Here is a 21,982-nt window from a genome sequence, read left to right as displayed (position 1 = left end):
GAGTGTGCTAGATTTGTCAAAACTATTTATGTATGACTTCCATTACAACATCATGAAACCTAAATATGATACTGATATAGGCTTATGTTATATGGATACTGATAGTTCTATATATGAAATTGATACAGGTGACTTCTACAAAAACTTAAAGGAAATGGTTGATCTATTTGATACAAGTGAATATGGAAAGGATAATCAATATGGAATACCATTAGTAAACAAAAAAGTATTAGGAAAGATGAAGGATGAAAACAATGGTAAAATAATGACAGAGTCTTTCGGGTTAAGATCAAAGATGTATGCCTTTAGAGTTGAAGATAAAGAGAAGAAAAAAGCAAAAGGAATAACGAAATGTGTAGTAGCAAAAGAGTTACAATTTGATGATTATAAGCAAACCCTATTCAATGATGTGAAAACATATAAAAATATAAATCTAATTCGAAGTTGTAAGCATGATGTGTATACCATAGCTGTAAATAAGTTAGCATTAGATTCAAATGATGATATATACTAGAGGGTGGTGTAAGTACATTAGCTTGGGGTCATTATAAGATATATTTAAAATGTATTTATGTGTAGTTTATTTTCAAGTCATATTTAATTAACTTTTATGTATAGTTTAGTTTTAGGTAAAATTTAATTAACTTTTATGTGTGGTGTAATTGATAGGTGTTAATGAGTAATTATGTATAGTTTAGTTTTAGGTAGAATTTAATTAACTTTTATGTGTGGTGTAGTTGATAGGTGTTAGTGAGTAATTATGTATAATTTAGTTTTAAGTAAAATTTATATTTTTAAGTCATAAAAGTTATTTTTGTAATTTTATCTTTAGACATAGGGAACCAGTAACGCGTTAGAAAAAATATAAGAAAATGGAAACCATTTACCGTTTTGAATTTTTAAAATCGATGAATATTTGGTGAAGTTATAACAAAATCAAAATTTCGGGAATTTTTACGGTTTTATTTTTGAGTTTTCGGGAAAATGTTATTCTTTAAAAAAGTCTTAGAATATCATTTAGATTAGGGTAGTATTTTTATTTTTTCGATCTGATGAAACTTTGTAGAGATATTGAAAAAGAGGGAAATATCCTCTACGTTATGCAACCATTTATAAAATTGGCTATGTTATTAGTATTAATTTGCCGTTTGAATTTTTGAAATCGGTTAATTAGGGACTGAGCTATTGAATTTCAACGTTATTTAGGGGTGGGGTTACAGTGTTGCCAACTCGCTTTTAATAATTATTATATTTATTAGTAATAGGGTGAATTCATCACTATATGTTTTAAAGCGATATCTTGAAAAATTAAAATTCTGGAACGTTCCGAAAAAATATTTAGTTGGCAACTCTGACTTTTTTCTTTTTTGAACATTGATGTTTTTACTAAATTTGGCGGTTAGGTGACCATATTCAAACAGTTACTCACTTATTCAATATATGGTGTTGCATATCATTTAGTTTATCATTGATTGCTGATGGGAAGGAAAGAGAGAAACAGACTCGAGAGATATTTCGTCACGAATTCAATGACGTCATGTATTGTGTTGTCTCCCCAAAGGAGACTGCGTCATTGATATACGACGCCCTCTGTCCACTGCTAGCTAGAAGTTCTGTTGAAGGAAGAGAAGGTAATGTGTGTATATGTATGCTGATGTGAGGAGAAGGAAAGAGAATTGAATTTAGACGGTCCTGTGCTGGTACTGGAATCGTTCAAATGAATCAGTGACAGATCACCTATTCCAGTAAATGCTATTTTATTCTACATTCCTTCTCATCAACTTTTTAAAGTTAATTTTTTGACGGATTTTAATGATTGAAGTGTCAAATGAAAGCTTAGAAACTGGAGATTAAGATGCAGTAAATATACTTTGTGTAGGATTCCATTGTAATATTTTAGATGGAAGTTTTAGATGTAAATAGTTTATAGTTAAGTGCTAAAAAGTTCTATTTCATTCTTATGTAAATCTTTTGTAACTAGATTTAATGATTTTTTTGTAATCTTTGTGTCTAGATTTAGTGATTTTTTGTAATTTTTGTAACTAGATTTAGTAATTTTTGTTTTTTTGTAACTAGATTTAGTGATTTTTTAACCAGATTTAGTGATTTATGAACTCAAAACCGGTCATAACCAGATCTAGTGATTTTTTGTAACTAAATTTAGTGATTTTTGTAACTAGATTTAGTGATATATTTGTAATTCTGTAACTAGATTTAGTGATTTTTGTTTTTGTAACTAGATTTAATGATTTTTGTAACCAAATTTAATGATTTTTGAAGTCAAAACCGGTTATAACCAGATTTTTGTAACCAGACTTACTGATTTTTGTTTTTGTAACTAGATTTAGTGACTTTTTTGTAACCAGATTTAGTGATTTTTGAAGTGAAAACCGGTTATAACCAGATTTAGTGATTTTTGAAGTCAAACCGGTTATAGCCAGATTTAGTGATTTTTGAAGTCAAAACCTGTTATAACCAGATTTAGTGATTTTTGAAGTCAAAACCGGTTATAACCAGATTTAATGCTATTTTGTAACTAGATTTAGTGATAGAATGGATTAGAACTTCTTATGAGTAAGATAGAATTTATTTAAGATGTGATAGAAGTTATTTGGGGGATAGGAAGTGTTAAAAATTATTAGGGGGTAGATTAGAAAATATTTGGAAGCAGGGGTGCGCTATGTTATTGAGGGGTGGGTGTGAAAGTGCACTAGAAGATACATTTTCCCCCTACTTACATGACGTCATACCAACTAATATAAAGTAACAGAAGATTAAGCTGATGTTTGTCGGAACATGTTCGCATTGTAGTAGAGACGATACTTTAAAACATCGGCTTTCAACTTATGATTTGGTGCACGACATATGGTTGACGTTCGCACGTATCATGTGTGTTCTAGTTCGTTGTGGAATCCAGGATATTTCCCCGCTAATGATTTTATTTCCTACTTTTTCATATTATCCTCATTACAAACAAAATAGTGTAATCTGGTTGTGTGGTGTAACTGTGGAATATTTGATTCAAAGTCAAACGCCAACCCTTGCTGACTACTATTTTCACCAGTTGAAAGAACGATTTAAGATAAATGAAAATATCAAATGGAAACAGTTCTCGAATTATTTAGCTGTTGTTGATGAAAAATTAACAATGATGTATTCATAATTTTTGCATTACTAATGTTTTTTTAAATGTTCCTGCTGTTTGTGATTTGATTCCTTGTTATTTGTTCATAATACAGTATATGTTATCCTTTTTGGAAACAAATAATTGTTATATATTCCAATGTATAATACTTTTCTGCATCTAAAAAAATTGTATTATGCTTGCTATGTAAACAAAACCGCCTGTAACAGTGGTTCGAATCTAGTGAAGAAGACCTCTACTTTTTATCACCAGCGATATTTGCAATAAGCCTTCTGCTATGTCCGCCTTCATACGGTCTATTATATGACACATAATGTGGACCGCCATAAGTTGTTACTTAGTAAACAATTTATAAATATATGAAGAAATACCTAGGTATATTAGAGTAACAATGGAATATATTACTTTTGTCCGACTGACGTCGCTCTGCAAATGTTCATTGTATTACACCGGAAGAAGAATTAAATAAAGACTGAAAAATTTGATATAAAAATTGATACGTAATAAGTTAAATACAAAATATGCAATTATAATCTAATATTTGAAACTAATTTCGACTACAATTAATTCTCTATCTGCTTTCATAAATAATCCAAACCAAACTTCGAGGTTTGGAATGCACAAACTAAGTGTAGCTAAGAGAAAAAAGTAACAAGAAGAGCAGAGATTCGAACCCGCGACCACCAACGTAAGAATTCCTTTTACTAACCCTTCATCTATTAAACCATGACGTGAACATGACTTTTATAAGTTATAAATTTTTATCCAAGAAACACCATTAAGCGTATGTGCAACTACTGCTTTGCTCTTTTTCTCTTCAAAAGCGTAACATGTTTAGGACGATTCGTTTCGTTTTCCATTAGAGTTTCGAAAGAGATTTTTTGTGTTTGAGTGTAGGATCATTAGTTTCATTTAACCGATACTTCTAGCAAATACAACTTAATTCACACAGCAGTTAAAAAAAACTCGTACTGCCTTAGAAAGTATTCCTAAAAGCAGAAGCTGCATCATGCATCCTGAACAGTGACGTAACTAACGGCAGTGCGTTGAGGGAGCCCAGAGTAAAACGGGGCCCATTGAAAATTCGTAATTCCACTATTTTTCCTCGATGTCTAAAATGAGACTACTTTAGCCTTACATGAAAAAAAAGCTGTGGAGGGGACTGCGAAGTCTACTGAAAAGATTTATCACGTCCGTGCAGCAACAACTTTAAGTTTTCGAACAGTAATGAAGTACAAGATTGATTGAAATTTTAACTTAGAATGAAATAACTAAAAATCTAATCTTATATAACTCTCATTGATAGTAGTGTTCCGTATTTGTTTAGACGCCTATTCTTTTATAACTTTACCTATGGTGCATGGGGTCCTTGGTTCGATCCCAGCTCACGCCGAATGAACTTTATTATGGACAAACAGCGTGTACAGGAGTGTCCTCGTGTTTTTCCCGTTTCCTCCTACTTTTTCATTAAACAGTTTCATTTATTTCTCTCCACAATTACGCTCTCCATTAGCATAGTCGGCATAATCGTGGGACGTAAAAATTAGATATTTCATTTCATTTTTCTTTTATAACTGTATATCACTTTTTCTGTGACGAGTGCATCATCTAAGCGAGTATTCAGTAAATTAAACCACTAAACCCTAATTCTTTGCACAATAGTGCAGATGAAGTTTAGCCCTTTGGCAATCTTCAGCATGGACAGCAAAAAAAAGCCAATACATTGATATTGAAACAGTAGTTAACGAATCCCTATGCGAAAAAGATCACCCGTACTGTTGTGTTTCAGATGATAATTTATAATTATACTTAGTTGGTTGAAATTTCTCCATAGTTGTAAGGGCGAGATACTGAAAAAATCCCTACCAAGAGGTGAAGGTGACATGTAAAAGTAGTCAAATACGAACGAAATTAGTATCGGATTCATATGCAAAGATGACAAGTGACACTGTGGATGCTGCGTAAGTCCAAAATAAGCCTTGGTTGGCTTCGAGTTGACAATGGGAGGTTGACAGGAATAAAGAATCGAAAATATCCTATATTTGTGTCGAATTGATAGTTTTCGGGATCACCGACATAAAAGGTGATATTTCAGATGCGTATATGTCCAAGGTTGGCCATATTGAAATGGGGTCATAGGGAGAACCAGTAAATACTTCAGAACAGTTCCTTTCTGGTGCGTTTCAAGACACTGAGAGTGAAAAGTGATAATGCACAAATCACGTTCTGAATTATCGGAGATATGACTTGTGGGGAAGTGTCGTTGCTCCTGGGAGGCATTACTAACTGATCACTCCCTAAAATCGTCACTTTTTGCAGGGCCGTAGAGAGAAATTTATTTCAGTGATCGAAAGCCTGACAGGAATTTATTTCAGCGATTGAGGGCATATTTTACTAAAATGTCTATTATCCAGGGGCGGATCCAGGATGATTGTTTGGGAGGGGCGGTCGTTCGAAGTCAAATCAAGGTAAGAGCGGATTGCAAAAAAAAGAAAAGAAAAAAGAAATAAAGAAAGAAAAGAAAAGAAAGAAAAAAATAGAAAATGAGAAAGAGCTCTTTTGTAGAATTAACATTCTTAAGAAAGTACGGCCTATCTACTTTAGGTTTTAATTTAAGTTTATAATACAAAGATGAAAAATACTTAGGATATGTTTTATTTTTAAAATAAAAAGTATAAAAAGTTCCCTATTCTGGGGGATGCGATCACCCAAACACACTCCCCTGGATCCGCTCCTGCTATCACCATCTATAAAATTAGGTATAATTTACAAACAAAAAAGTAGTGATTTCGTGGGGGCAAAAGCTCTTGATTGCAAAGGCCTGCATCCTGTGTATGTCCCTGCTGCTCGGAATTGTCAAAAGCTCCTCTTCAAAGGTAAGAAATAAAATATAAATAATAAACGTGTAACATAGAATACAATATAAATAGAAAATATGTTATAATTAAGAAATAGAAAATAATTATAAAATAAATTTGAAGGACAATTTAAATAAAATCAATAATACTTGAAAGTAAAATATACTTTTAAAACAATTTTGCATTTATGCAGGGCTACAAACAAGTGAGGAGTGAAATGTAAATTTAGTAACAAATATAATATTTGAAAATAATTTCGAATTACACTAGCTGTGACTACATTACTTCAAACTTGAACTTGTGGAATATACAGTATGAGCGTAGCTCAAATAAAATAATCAATAAGAATGGTCTTGATTGGAAGCTCGGACCATCCAAGTAAAAGTAACTTACATTCACCTAACAGACAATGACGAACAGGGCTTGGCACTACTTTATTAGATGGTTCTATCAAAAGTAACTTAATTAAAACAATAGTAACATATTTTAAAGCTTTAAGAAGTGTCCTGAAGAAGAGGAAGTTCATTTTGCACAATGTAACTAAGTTACAAGAGGTTTACGTCCTAACTGAACGGCGCATCTACCGAGTCAACTTTTGGAATATCCCCTTAATGTAGCTTTCAACGCAGCTAAGGGAAACGTATGTGAACCAGTAATAGCATCCTCCGTAGCAGAATGGATAAAATCATGGTTCGATGACCACAAGGTTCGTGGTTCGAAACCCGTCGCCGAAACCAGATTTTTTAAAATCTTAATTCCTCAGTTCTGAAGATCTTTCTCTCCTTTCGTAATCATCTGATCCTCTAAAAAGAGTTCTCCACATTAATTCGACAACTGCCTAATGTGATCCTCGCAGTTCGAAAACTTCCCTTCTTATCTTTCACAAAATCAGAATTTTCGTCATAATACGAATGCTTTCCGATCATTTTCCCCCAATTCTAAATCTGTGTATACAAATCATCCCTCTCTGTCTCCATATTTGAATCCCTCTCTCTCTCTCTCAATGTCACCCAGGAAGTCATATGGCTTGAGATCAAACCTTCGACTCTTGAAACCAAATGTAAGCTCTTTAGCTATGTGCTATCATAACTCTATAGGTTTGTTGTTAAAACCAGTGTCTTTTAGACTTTATTCGGGGTGGGGGGGGGGAGGAAGAGATTCTCCGGCGTCATAACAGTTTCACTTTTTATTAGTGTATTACTATACATTTGATGGAAAATTACTTATTTATGAAGCTCAAGAGAGGGGGAATTACACCCTCCTGTCCTGCCCAAATGACGCCCATGAAACATTTGCTTGCACTTACTGAAAAGAAATTCAATGAATCATTGAATAAAACTCGTTTCTGTCCGTTTAGAGCTCTTGGCAATTTCCATATATTTCTTAGGGAGCATCTTACTAGCTTGCACTCTTTAAAGAAAGAAAAGAATGAAACTAAAGATATTTATGAAGCTCTGGGAAGATTGTGTGACTTTCCTTTAATTTAGGCTCTTAAAAATATTTCAGAACAAACGAATGGAAAAGACTGTTTTAAAGCTATAACGTTGTAAACTTGATTCCTGTTTCTTTTTCCGCTGAATGGAAAGAGTGTACTACGTCACACACACTGCTTTAGACAAGGAGAGGTGGAGGACGGGGAGGAGTTGGAATAAATACTAGAAGCAACTAATCGATTGATACATGTATTGCGGGAATGCATAAGAAAACTGGGCAAGAGTTTGTTATTAATTTGGACTTCGAATTTTTGCAACAAATTTTATGCCGCGGACTGTACAAACTACTAATTAATTCCGAACTTACCAAGTTTAAAGGAATCTGCAATTTAGATCCTGTATTGTTTTACCTTTGCGTATATAATTACTTCCCTTTGGTTGGAACAGCTTGTGTCCAATGGTCTAGTACCAATTTTCAGCCAAAATGGACCAAAGTCTAAGTGAGTATAACTCTTTTTTTCCGCGAATTAAGGCGGTAAAGGTAGCTCTAAACATTTTAAAGCCTTGAAATCCAAGCAATATAATTACGAAATGGATCAGATTACAGACCTTTCATGGGCACTTTTGTCAGACCACCAGGGCTCCCTCAAGCACCGTCTTTTTGATGCCGGTTTAACTCCACAACATTTCAAGAAAAATACTTTTCCAGAAAGGAACAAAATCTCTGAGCTCACAATTACTAATTAAAAACTTATTTATGTTTACTAAAATCTTTTTCAATACACTCAGTTTTTATACGGCGACTCTTTTTCTTCACTTTTAACTCTGCATTCAATTATAATACGCGCCATGCTAGCTATGAGTCAACACATGGTGATCAATACACGCAAGCCAAGTTTCATTAACGGAGTCAAAACAGCAAGTAAGCCTCACGAGGCAGCTGCTTGCATTTTTGCCGATCCCAAGAGGTTCATCCAAAACATGGATGAAATAGCATTTTTATTGGCCACGTACCGATGCCGTCACCTACTATTACTACTACTACTACTACTAAAACAGCTTTTGCTATGGATCTGTATAGAACATTGGCAAACTTATTTTAAAAGATGTTTAATAGAAATTAAAAAAATAATCGTTTAGTAACTTTGGATCTGTATAGCACAAGGACAAACTTATTTTAATGAAAGAAGTTTACTGAAAATTTATAAAAATAATCTTTAAATCACCTTCTGAATATTGGTTTTAATATTATTTTAAGAAAACAAGTGTTATAAAAAATTTAGAAATAATAAAACTTTCCTTACGCAGGAGGCAGGGTTTGAACCCACGCCAATAATTTTCCTTACAAGCGTGTTGCGCCAGCTCACTCAGCCATGAGAATCAAAAGCGGTTGGCGTTTACTTTTCGCTATATGTATGTCATGACTTGTGATGTCGTATCTGTAGCGGCCAATCAGATTAAAGATAACTGAAGCTCTTGGGATCCTCGAAAATGCCAGCTGCTTTGCAAGCAAGACTTGTCACTCAGTGTTGAAAATTCTCTCTCACGTTATTATCGCTTTTTACAATTTCTTTGAAAACGTCTGATACCCAAACAAACGCTAAATAAACGTTACTGTAAGGAGATATACAAAGCAGATACCTCATAATTGAATATAATTACCCTAGATATCAATATTATTTTGACTAGATATTCCTAATACAAATATTTAACATTCAATCAAAGTATACATTTTTTGCATTCCAGTTAATGCAAATCTCTATTTCCATGTAGCTGGATCCCTACAGTCTAGAACTATGCTTTCAGCTTAAGATCTTTCGTTTGATATGAAATGTAAAATATTATCACAGCCGAAACACTTATCGTCATTGTCTACTTTGACATTATAATAATGATTATTTTATTAACATACGGACACTGATGAGTGTCTTATCGGTTCTGCAGTGTTCTCGTCGTATCGTATCTTATTGCATTCATCTCCATATATATATATATATATATATATATATATATATATATATATATTTCTCACGAAGATAATACTAAATGTATCATGAAACAAAGATTCAGAGTTCAGCCAGATGCTAACCTTGTATTCGCTTGTTTCTGTATGTGTGTCTTTGTTTATAAAGTTAGAATTCATTGTCATTACCAAGTACGAGAAAACTATGAGTAATATACACTTTTTTGTTGTCTTTTGAGGTCCTCTTTAGCTAAAAGAAGATATAACACACAGTTATAATTATTCGGGCATAAACATGGGACGTAAAACTTTAAGCATTCTTATTGTTTTTTTTTAGTATTAATATTTCTAGGTTATTTTTAAGATCTGTTTTAATAAATGTATAAAGTGATCACACCTATGCACTGCTATTCAAGTCTGCGGAAGGCAAACCACCGAACAAAAACACATTGCTACAACTATCAATCACACAAACTTTACCAGTCCTATACAAGCGTCCGTTACATATACAAACACTCAGACACACACACACACATTCACTTGGACCAATAACTGCAGCACACACGTGGAATTGACTAAAAAAGATGTTGTTACAAGAAAATAGGCTTTATTTTATGGAATCTAAGAACTAACTCGTAATAATTTTCACATGTACTTGAGGCAAAAACGTGACTGAAAAAATAGTCAAAGGAACATACTATTTCCTCCTCCAACCTTGTCCTACATCCTATTTTTTCCTCAAATATCCTATTTCGTTCCAAACTCGTCTTCAAATATTCAAGACACTATCGCCGTCATCCATTATCCATAATCAATTTCACGTGTGAATTATTTTCCAATTAAGTGTACAAAGTATTTTAATTTAGTATACGAATTCTCATCCCACATCTTCAAATAAAGATGATATAATCCAATCCGGTGCTTCCTTGAAAGTTGACTTTGGAAACTAGCCACCGCATCATTAAGATTTCCTATGGGACGTGTTTCAAAAATATCTAATCATGTCTTCAAAATAATAATCAATACCATCAGCATATATAGTAGTAACCTAAATTTCGATGCTGAAGTTCTTCAACTAACATTTTCACATGGAACCCAAGGGCAGCATCAGGGATTGAATATAAGAATTCTCATTCTACGTCTTAAAAAGAATGTTAATTGCTATATTCGCTTTAGCATCTAAGACCAAACCGATCAAACTGAACATTAAAATCAGATCTTCAATATCACCTTTCACGTGGAACCCAAGAACCAAATTTTCCTATGAGAGTTTCGATCATTGAATATCTCTCCCTCACTTCATAGTAACGATAGGCGGAGTCCAAAATAACTACTCAATACTCGAACTCTTCGCTCAAGAGGTCAACGATGACTCAGTGGTAGAGCGTTCACCTCTGTTGCTTGGGGTCCCAGGTTCGATTCCAGTTCCCGAAGTTTGTGGTAGACAAACACCGCGTGCGTTCATTTCTTCTAAGATACATTAGAAGATAGAGTTCGACTCCACAATATATATATATAATATAATTATATAGATATATTTTCTTCATATGTGATAACATTAGTAAATGAATGGACCAACAACTCCTATTGGAATAAATACTTATGAAGATAGTGTTTACCGTTTTGACTTCAAATATTTTATTTATAAATGATGATCATAGTGTATATTTTAGTGTATACAGGACATCGCATGATATGAACCATTGCAAACCAACTACAAAGCCAATCATTTAACACTATATGATCCTCTTTTAACTTCCATCCTTTTTTAACAATGACAACAAACCAAATTACGAAATTAATTGATTACGCAGTCACGTAATCTCCAATAGTTCATTCAAAATCAAACTTGTGACAAGATAATTACATACTTGATAATACTGATAAATTAAGCACCTTAAGAACAATTCGCTTGCCTTTGCAAGAAAAAATACGAAAATTTCAAAAAATGGAAATGTATCAATATCTCTAATCAACGAGTAATAAAATAATAAAATGGATCTTATAGCTCTAGAGATTTAACATTCTTAAGTTTGAATATACTTCCACTTGTATTGCAGTTAACTGTAGAGGTAAGTAGATTCATTACATTTTATTTCCAATTAATATCGTAATAACAAAACATTTCGAAAAGTTATTTTTAATATAAACGCAGAAGCAAATTTTTAGACGAAAATTATAACATGAGTTACCTTTTTAAAGTTAAAAATGTGGTCAAGAGAATTGTGCTATGGAAAAGCCTCGAGTTTGTTTGAGGATAAAAATAAAATAATGATCCTTGTTGATATTTTGGAGCTTAATTAAAATTTTGTTAATTACTCATGCATAGTACGTTAATTAACATTTATATTTTTCTTTGCTCATTTTCTTGATAATTTGAAATACTATATCCACATAATTATGAAGTACAAGTATCGTTATTATTGGTACGTTTCTTTCTCTGACATCCAAATAACTTCTCTGACTTCACGATTATGTTATTAATGTGCCCATACTTTAGAAGATGGTGTACATTAGAGATGGTGTACATTTCTGTCATAAGTAGGGAGGAGGGGACCTAAAAGGAAAACGAACTGTGATTCTACTTTTATTTAAAAGTCGAATTAATTATGAACTTTTCATTTAAGGACATTGAAACACGGTATAATACTTAATTTCTGACTAGAAATTTTCTTCCAGACACCACTAATAATCTGGAAATATATATTGGGTAGAGAGAATTTTTGAAGCTGTTGGGGAAGGGAATTACGAGGGAGAGAAAATAAAGTAAGTAACATTACTTTTGATTTTTGCACTTATTCAAATAGTGGGTGATATCAATAAAACGGAGAAGTTACTCACTACGCCCAATTTTGAAGTAGTTACTCGCATTGGTATCAATAAAAAGAGAACTGAGCACTAGTCGTCTCGGCTGACCTCGGAAAAGCCCCGCCCTTTTGAAGTAACCACACCTCTGTTCTCGAGCCGAGTAACTACTACGCGTTTGATATCAATAAAAATCAAAGACTCCTCTGTGATGCTAGTAACTTCTCCAAATTTGTGGAGCAAGCTAAATAGGTGACTCCGTGCGAAATATGGCAGAGTATATGATTGTTTTACTACGTAGAAAAACTTATAAACTGCATAGAAATGTTGGAAATGGAGATTACAAAAAGCATTATAAGTTTATGAAAGAAAATGTAGTAATTAGCACAACATTTTTTAAGGAGAATCAACGGAAATTCTGGGTGGTAGACTACGTAATGATGAAAAGATGCGGGTTTTCTTCAAGGGTGCCGATCCTGTGGGGACCAGGGGAACCGGGCCCCCGAAAGCTCATGTGGGCCCCTATTGTATTTATGAATATACAATATTTGGCATAATTAGAGTGCAATTTGTCTTAAAATCCTGATATATATACCTTCTGCATCTGAATGCCCCCCCCCCTCCAATTTACAGAGAAATCGGTGCCCTTGGTTTTCTTGTGTTACGTGAGTGATCCGGGATTCTGGTCGGAATGTCAGGGGATTCTGGTGTGGTTATGACTACCTGAAAATGAATTGTTTCCGGAAGTGTGCGTAATATACAAACAGCAAAGGCAGAGTGGCAAGAACAATATACATTTCCGGGTGCTATCGGAGCACTTGACTATACACAAGTGGCATTAAAGAAACCTAGTATTTTGGAGAGTATTACGTTAATAGGAAGAGCAATTTCGTGGCTAAGCGGTTAGCGTACATGCCTTTGGCATAGGAGACCCGCGTTCGATTCCCGGCAGGAGCTCATGTGGTTTGGATTCCACGTTAATCAGTGGGTTCTGTCTCATATAGGCACGCTACTGAAAAGGACGTTAAACTAATAATCAACTCAACTCAACGTTGATAGAAAGGGTGTATACATGAGAATGTATTTTGTTTATGTCAAGGCGAAAGGGGACACGTATGGTGCGGAAAACGCAATCAGATGGACGTGATTTATGACGTGGGTGGCTGGACTTTATTAAAAAGAAAACAAAGGAGCCAAGTGTCTGATTTCGTTCTTAAAGCCAAACAATCTACAAAGACCTTGGACAACACGTGATATGCGCTTGTCGTGTTAATCTTGAAATTGCTGGATTCCAATCAACATCCGTCAGCTCAAATAGGTTCATTCCCATGGTTTCAATATTACTTTCTTCTTTCCCGTTTTTTTTAATTTTTCTTCTTTTTTATTTTTGTTTTATTCTCGCTCGAATATTAAAGATTCTCTTTTGAATTTGTGTCTCAGTCGTAGATGTATTTGATATTTTGTTGCATTTCACTGTAATTACCTTCAAAGTTTCGGCTTTCCTTCGTTTACTTTCTGGTAGCTGTGACTTTGAAAGTACCACTGGAAACTCTTTTAGAATATCCACAAATGCACTTTGATTGAAGCTATCGTTGCTACTTGCCCGTTTCATGGCTTTTAAGATACACGCCATAGGTTGAAAACAACGAAATGACTGCGCGATGAATGGAAGAAATTAGTAATCACTTCTTTTATTGATACGACTCAGTGCTACGTGCAGAGGAAGCGCGAGTAAACGTTCATAAATCTGGAGCAGACTAGACCTGAGTAGTGGCTTGTTTTATTGATACGAAATTGAGGGAGGAGATTACTCCAGGCGTAGTTACTCCGATTCTCGAGCAGGACTTCTCCGGAGTAGTTACTTATTTTTATTGATATCACCCAGTGTCTCTGTGGTCAGGATTTGTTGCCTGCACGTAGTGCAACTCAAGAAGTATTCCGGATGGAAGTCAAGAAAAAATAAGCAAAATGTTTCGAAGGTAACACGAGTATTTCTTATACACTGTCTCTCCTGAGAGAAGAGGCGATCAACTGCTACTTTTTTACGCCTTCCGAAATTTAAATTAGGGTCTACTTTCCTACTGCATAATACATGAAACGAAAGCATATACACTTTGTTCCAAAAAGGTAGAGCCGACTATAGATAATTGATTATAGCTATTCCGTCACAAGAGTTTCTAAGTTCAACTTCAAGTATTTTCGGAAAACAGTCAGGCAATGATTCTGGTTTCTGCAAAATTAATATAGCGAATGGAAAAATGGATGAATGGATGTGCCTTTTCCTCCTTGTAAGTTGAATAAGACGTGTTGGATGAAAAAATATAATATTGATTGAAATACAAAATGACACAATATTTCGACACTATGTGTCACATGTTCGTTTTGTCTTTAGGTATCTACGCATCTTTTCTACCATAGGTTACTATAAGTAGAAGAACACTTAGATATGTTAAGGGATATTTCTAATTAAGGGAACGATAGCGAACATAGTTCTCGAATCAGTACTAAAATAAAAGAATGGGGACAATAACAAATTGGCAATTAAGGTATATTTCTTTAAAAGGATATCAACTATGGTAGTCATGTTAACTAAGTAGTAAAACTCGGCAGTTAAAATCATAAGGCTCTGAATTCTATCACAATTTGGAACATTTTGGACGAAATTCGCTTCTACTCAAAGCAGAATTTTATTTAAAATAATTAATTTAAAAATTAGATGTATATATATATATATATATATATATATATATATATATATATATATATATATATATATATATATATATATACAGGTGTATATATATTCGTACAATAGTTTCAATACATAAGTAATTATAATGTTTAAAATATAATATCTGAGTTATGGTATGTGCTGACAGAAAGTCAGTATATTATATACGAATATTTAGTAAAAATCAGGGAAATGTGTTACAGCAATAAATATGTTGTGTAGTGCAGTTTTTGTGATTGAAAGCTCGCTTCTCAATATTCTCATCACAACACCTGATTTGCTTTCTTGAATTATCATCCAAGGCCTAACTAGTTGGTATAAACAGAGAATATCCAAAGTTTGATCGTGGTTCCGGATAAAATATAATGATTTGCCCCAAATTCTCACAAGGAATTCCTTATTACTGAGGCCCACTCTACCGAACCGAGCTTCTTACACATATTACTGTCTGCAGAAAAGTACTATTGGCGTAAGTTATGAAGAGTTATGAAGTGAGAACCATCGATATTAATGTCAGATCAATAGTTTGTTGTTCGCTTAGAGAAATAACGTCACGTCCAATTCCGTTTAGACAGGAAATTGTGGCGCACTAGATGTCACATAATTTCGCTCCGACTTACCTTTTTAAAGGGGTGTGCGAAATTGTGATATTTAAATATAATTGAAATCTACCAATATTAGTGCGGCATACATAGATTTTGCTGTTGCTCTAGTTGATTAGGAGCAGTTCAGATAACTTTTAATTTAAGTTCACCTTCCAGTTTGATTAAGATCCACTGGCGCACATAGGGAGAGTTGAAAGGAGTAACATAAAAATGATTGAAAACCACCGATAAGTGTTTAGTTCATGGTTTCTGGATTACAGAGATACGTAGATATCAACATTTCTGATAACTTTTAACTAAGAAATCAACCCGATTAGCAATCCTTATGTTAAGGTTGGTGGTGCAATAAATAAAATATTGAAAAAACGACAGACATTAGTATCGAGTCCATAGCTTTTGGAGCCCTTATGTTTACTGAAGACAATCCTTACACCAATGGAGTCTATACGATTAGTTCACATTATTACCGTTGGTTAGTAGAATGAAGGTTGACATGTAAAAAGCCAAACTACTGATAAACTTATTAGGGTTTGATTAGGAACGACTGGGGATTGTGTCGAATTTATAGTTTGGGTGCGGGAAATTATTACATTACAATCACAATGACATTTAATGCAGATTTAGACATGAACGATAAATCAGCTGGATTTAAAATTTACGAGGTAGCATCGAATACGTTGCTCGTACGGTTCTATGTCTTTTTAGTAGACATATATGTATAAAAGCTTATTTCAGAGTAACTCCGGAACGTCTGAAAGAAATTTTAACAAATGTGGTAGACATATTATTTTCTAAGAATAATAGTGTGCTAGTAAACCAACCCAAAGTATGGAAATTAGAAGAGGTGCTATCTTAAAATAATGCGAAGCGAGCTATTTTCGTGTTATCAATGGTTTCCTGTATCAATGAAACGCGTTTAGGTTCAATTTCATTCCTTTTGACAGATTTTGGAGGGACGAGAGAGCAAAAATATGACATGTAAAGAAAGTAGAATTATTAGTCGTATTCATATTTCCCGGAATCGCGTAAAATTTTTAAAGTAGTTAGTACCAACTTCAAGCTGGTCTTTCTAATCACGTTAATTTGATTAGAGCTGTATTTTTTTGTGGTACTAAGTGTTTCAATAGTTCTGTCAAAAGTAGAATATTTCCTCTCTCTATATATATATTTTTTAAAAACCGTCATTGTAGAAGAATTCAGTTACAGTGGCAATGCTATCAGCTAAGGAGTTACAGACATGAGTTTGGGTCTTTGTTGGTATGTAATGTTATTTTCTCTAATGTATGAACAACTATTTAAAATAGTTTCATTAAAGAAGTAATATATATATAACTGGTCGAAACTAGTAGAATAAAGCCATCTTGTGTGTTTGGTTTACTGCTCGCGGGAACTGCTACCAACTTGTCACAGCATCAATGCAACTACATAATGTCAGTAGTTTTGCAGTGTTCAAGAAAACTCAATTCTCGGGGAACAGTATTTTTGGATCGCAAACGAGTCTTCTCCTGTTACTGGACAACTCTAAGCCGCACGGTAGGGACAACATTCTATGTCTTCGGTGGGAAACACTATTGCATCCGCCATACATACCGGGTATTACACCCTCCGATTATAACGTCTTCCATTCCTTGGAAAATCAACTTCGAGAATGCCAGATCAAATCCCTAGTAAAGGTGCAGAATGTTCTTGATACCTTCTTCGCTTCACGATTATCCAATTCTAACACAATGAAATTGCCTTAAAGAACAGTGACAGAGGGTCGTCTATGCTAATGGGGAGTACTTTTGGTGTTCGAGGTACGACATCAAAGTGACATAACGATGTTCGAATCTGGTGAGTGAATAAGCAAGGAAAGAATTGTGGGAGAATGTTTGTTGTGGGAACCGGGTGTTGCTATGCTCATAGTCTTGGATGCTCATAATCTTGGACGGCTATCGGATCTTCATCAGAGTCCTATCAGTTATCACGATCGAAGCTTCCCAATTGATTGATTGATTGATTTTCGTCTTTTCGTTATGTATTGAATAGCTATTTTGCATAGCATTGGTTAGCTATTTTAGACCTTTAACCCAATCCTTTGATATTCAGCGATCGAAGCACTCCAATTTGATTGGTCTTCGTCTTTCCCCGTGCAAGGCCAGTACTTCACGATTTAGAGTTGAATTAATCCTTGCATGTAAAAAAAAAGAATTTCACGTATTGATTTTAGGGTAGCATATGATATGTACATTGTTCGAAGCTCTTCATTTCGAAGCACTATAATGCTTTCAAGTGTTCAATGCTTCCTTTCTCTCTCTCTCTCTCTATCAGCGAGAATCGAACCCGGACCAAAATGATATTAAAACGTGAATAACAAACATAAAAATAAATTTAAAAAATACAGCATCACATTATTATTATTATTATTATTATATTGGAGGAGTGAAAGTGAAATCGAACTTGGTACTTCATGATTTTAGAGTTGAACTAATCCTTGCATGAAAAAAAAAGAATTCCACTTCTTTTCACGACAGAAAGGAAAGAATTAACTTAATGTCTTAAAATATTCAATGCTCTCTCACCGAGAATCGAACCTGAACCTTATTATTATTATTATTATTATTATTATTATTATTATTATTATTATTATTATTTTGGGAGTAAAAAGTGAAACAGATAACTACCCTTGATTGTAGCTTCGTTAACTTATGATATAAAGACTGTACACATAAATCCACTTTGGTAGGGAACTGGGATCGAATTTGGTACTTCATGATTTTAGAGTTGAACTAGTCTTTGCATAACAAAAAGAATTTCACGTATATAGCACATCGTTTTCACGACAGAGAGGATCGAATTAACTTAATGTCTTAAAATATTTAATGCTTTCTCATCAAAAATGGAACCCGGACCCCCGAGGGTTGCGGTTCTTCGTAAGTATATGGGACATGTATAAACATTTTCGGCTGACTTGCACATCATCGAAACCGATTTCCCCAGAGGATCATTGTCTTAAAGTATTGAATGCTTGCTCATCGAGTAATCCAACTCGAGGTGAGCACTCTATCACTGAGCCTCATTGCCCCGAATATAGATTAGATTTTATTTTTAAAAAAACCTTTTCGTCTTCTTTTTCTTCTAGTCGTCTTGTATTGGATAGCTAGATTGCCCCTCAGCCCCAGACCCATCTTGTAATGCTAAGAATAGAATTTCTCAGATTTTCTGCGAAGAGCTTGAGGATTTTGACCTGTTCTTATTCTCAGGAAACGCCTGGAAAATTTTCGTTTGGAACCTTCTCAGGAAATTGAGTTGGTAAGACGGTTGTTGCAGTTCATGGTTGTTTTAAAACGTATTGGTAGCGGAAACTTCTCATAGCATATCATAATGTTTTAAAAACGTAGGATGAAAAAAATGTATACTCAAATCAGCAGGGTCGATTGTATGGAAGTGAAAAGTATTATATGGATATTCACATTATGATGTCTGTTATGACAAGTAATTAAAATCACTTATGTTGAAGCCGTGATGAGATATTGCGTTATAACATATTCCCATAGCACAAAAGTCTACGCCCCACGAAATGCCTGTAGGTTATGAACTGAAGGCGTGAACTATTTGCTTTACCTAATTTGTTCTTGGGATTCTCACGAATTCACTTGTAAGTGTTCATGGGAATAGGATTTGTTTGCAGACTGTTCTTTGATCGAATAGACCTTAGCTGCTAAGGGAATATCGCATTGCATGATTCGTGAATATCGTATTTTCAAACGTATACAGCATTTGAGATTCCATGTATGTTTGTTGTCGTCTTCACAAACGAACATACTCACGTGCGACTGAAGATAGTGTGATCTGAATGCAAAAACGCTGAGTTATGTGTAATGTAAAATAATTTTTTTAATAGATAAGATTTACTAAAGATGCTTCTTTTGATACACCTATCGAATAATGTGTGTGAATAAGGAAATGAAACTTCGTTTCTTAAGAACCGTTATCATAATAAACTTGCTTTATTTTTGACTTCAGATATAAGTGATCGTATTGCTTTGCGATTGCGTTTACCTTTAATATATGTATGGGATTTATGAATTTTTTGTTCGTGTGTTTGTGAGAAATCGTATTTTCGCTGAGTACATTTAATCACGTTGGTATCAGTTTATTCTTGTTGATGTAATTGAATATATTTGTTCTTCGATTAGGCCATTTCCTGAAGAATGTAGAGACGAAAGACATGAAATTCTGATTAGGACTTGTGAAATTTTGTAAGTCCCCTTTCTCAGATAGGTGAGTGCTTCGTCATGTCGCAGCGGTGTAAGTATACATTACATCATTATTTTTAAAAAGAAAGAAGAAACGATTGAATTGAAATGTAATATTTGAAATGTTTAAATTTCGTGTGACGTTTTTATTTGACGTCATACGAATGTAGAATAAAACCATTGAACAGAGTGAAGGGTGTGAAGCAGACTTTTACGAATTGTGTTGTGCTCATCTATGTATTAGAAGAGATTGTCAGCATACTGAAGCTCTACGTTCTAGTAAGATAAAACATAGTTGCTATTCCCTCTTTCTTTCTCTTTTAATCATGTCTGAGGTGCTATCTACTTTCTATAGATAGAGATTATTTGAACTTCTATACGTATTAACGTTGTAATTCCTCATTTGAATTAGCTTTTCTTGTCTGTCTTAAAACATAATTTGAAATGGAGTGTCTCTTACATGAAATGAAATGAAATCTTTGAGTTTTACGTCCCACGGTTATGCCGGTTAGGCTAAAGGAGACGGTGATTATGAGAAATGAATGAATTGGTGGAATGAAGAAAGTGGGAGGAAACGGGAGAACCCCGAGAAAACCCACGCACACTGTGTTTGTCCACCACAAAGTTCACTTGGCGGGAGCAGGGTTTGAACCCGAGACCCCATGCACCAGAGGTGAACGCTCTACCACTGTCTCTCTTACATAACTATTCAGTTAATTTTCCTATATTTCAGTCTGATGGAACTCCAGCTACTTTGTTTACACAATCTAAGTATTACCAAGGAAATTATGGTGTCTTATGTTCCTTTAAAGAGTATGTACCATCATATTCAGAAAAGAAAGACATTGAAATTAGAAATTTGTACACGCAAGCCCGTTATCACCGATGTTTTGGATTTATATTACCCCTGCAAGCATTGACTTTGAGGAAATGCTAGAGGTAGGAGGACATATATATTTTTTATCCGTAGTGTCATCACTTATCAAAACTTGCTGGCCATTACGTGATGCAACTTTTTTTCGCATTAAAGGTTCATCTGAAAAATTTCAGATTGGTGCAATTTATCAAGGTGTGGGTAATCAGATACAGTTACAGCATCGATTAGCCAGATACAAGTGTAGGTACATCTTTAATAGTGTAATTCAAGTTGGGGACCTAATGTCAACATGTGCAGAAATGTGTAAGAATGCGTCATGTATTATATCACAGAATACTACACTAATAGACCTATCCGCTTTCACAGATTTGTTCAAAAAACGTAACACATGGCTAATGTAATTTGTCATCTGAATTACCTTTTCTTGTTTGTCTTAAAAAGCAATACACCTTCGCGGGTAATCACTTAGCGTATGTACAGCTAGGAAAAAGTATTCTTCAGTTTAGAAAATTTCTTTTCCTATTACAGTACCAATTTGACAAGCTATCAAATTATGACTATTCCAAGGATAACGTGTCAAAAAAAAACAACAGATTAATTCATTTGTTCCAGAGTTAATGCGAAAAAGAAAATTTGTCAACTATAGAATACTTTCTTTTCCGTTTGTACGGAAAGATTATATGGCTCAGATTTATGTCTCATATATCGTCGGAGATATTCTGATTCTTTTAGAATAGAATGCAATTTAATATAATATTTCCTTGGATATAGTGTTTAGCATTGAGTTATTCATGTTTATTATTTAGTTTACTATTACGTTATTATATGTAGGAATTTATTTTCTTGTTCTTTGACACTAGTTGCTGATAGCATTACATATTCGCGTCAAATCACTAAGTGCACGTACTTTCTGTGTAGTTAACTTGAGTTAGACTCTTGACGGATTCCAAGATAATCTGTAGATTCATGTTTCGTATAGCCTCGAGATATTCTGAATCTTGTAGTATAGAATAATTTTAAATGTAATATGGACCTGAAAATAATGATTAGCATTGTATTATATATTCCGTAGCTAGTTATTTAATTACTATTACTGCTAGTATATGTAGGACTTTATTTCTTGCTCTTTAACATTACGGAAATAAACCATTTTATAAGCATAGTATTTATATAGTTTAATAGTAGTGGTTTTGATTATTATTTCAGTGCTTATTTAAGTGATATTTTCGTAACGTAGATAGTATTAGTATTGGGTTTAATTATTTCATTGTTTTTTGTGGATGTACGTGCCTATATAATGGGAAACCTGAGTTTGACTCTTGATGAT

This window comes from Thermobia domestica, chromosome 4 (assembly GCF_964235325.1).
Source record: "Thermobia domestica chromosome 4, izTheDome1.hap1.1, whole genome shotgun sequence".
Taxonomy (NCBI): domain Eukaryota; kingdom Metazoa; phylum Arthropoda; class Insecta; order Zygentoma; family Lepismatidae; genus Thermobia; species Thermobia domestica.
The sequence above is the reverse complement of the archived record's forward strand: the minus strand, read 5'-3'. Positions refer to the sequence as shown.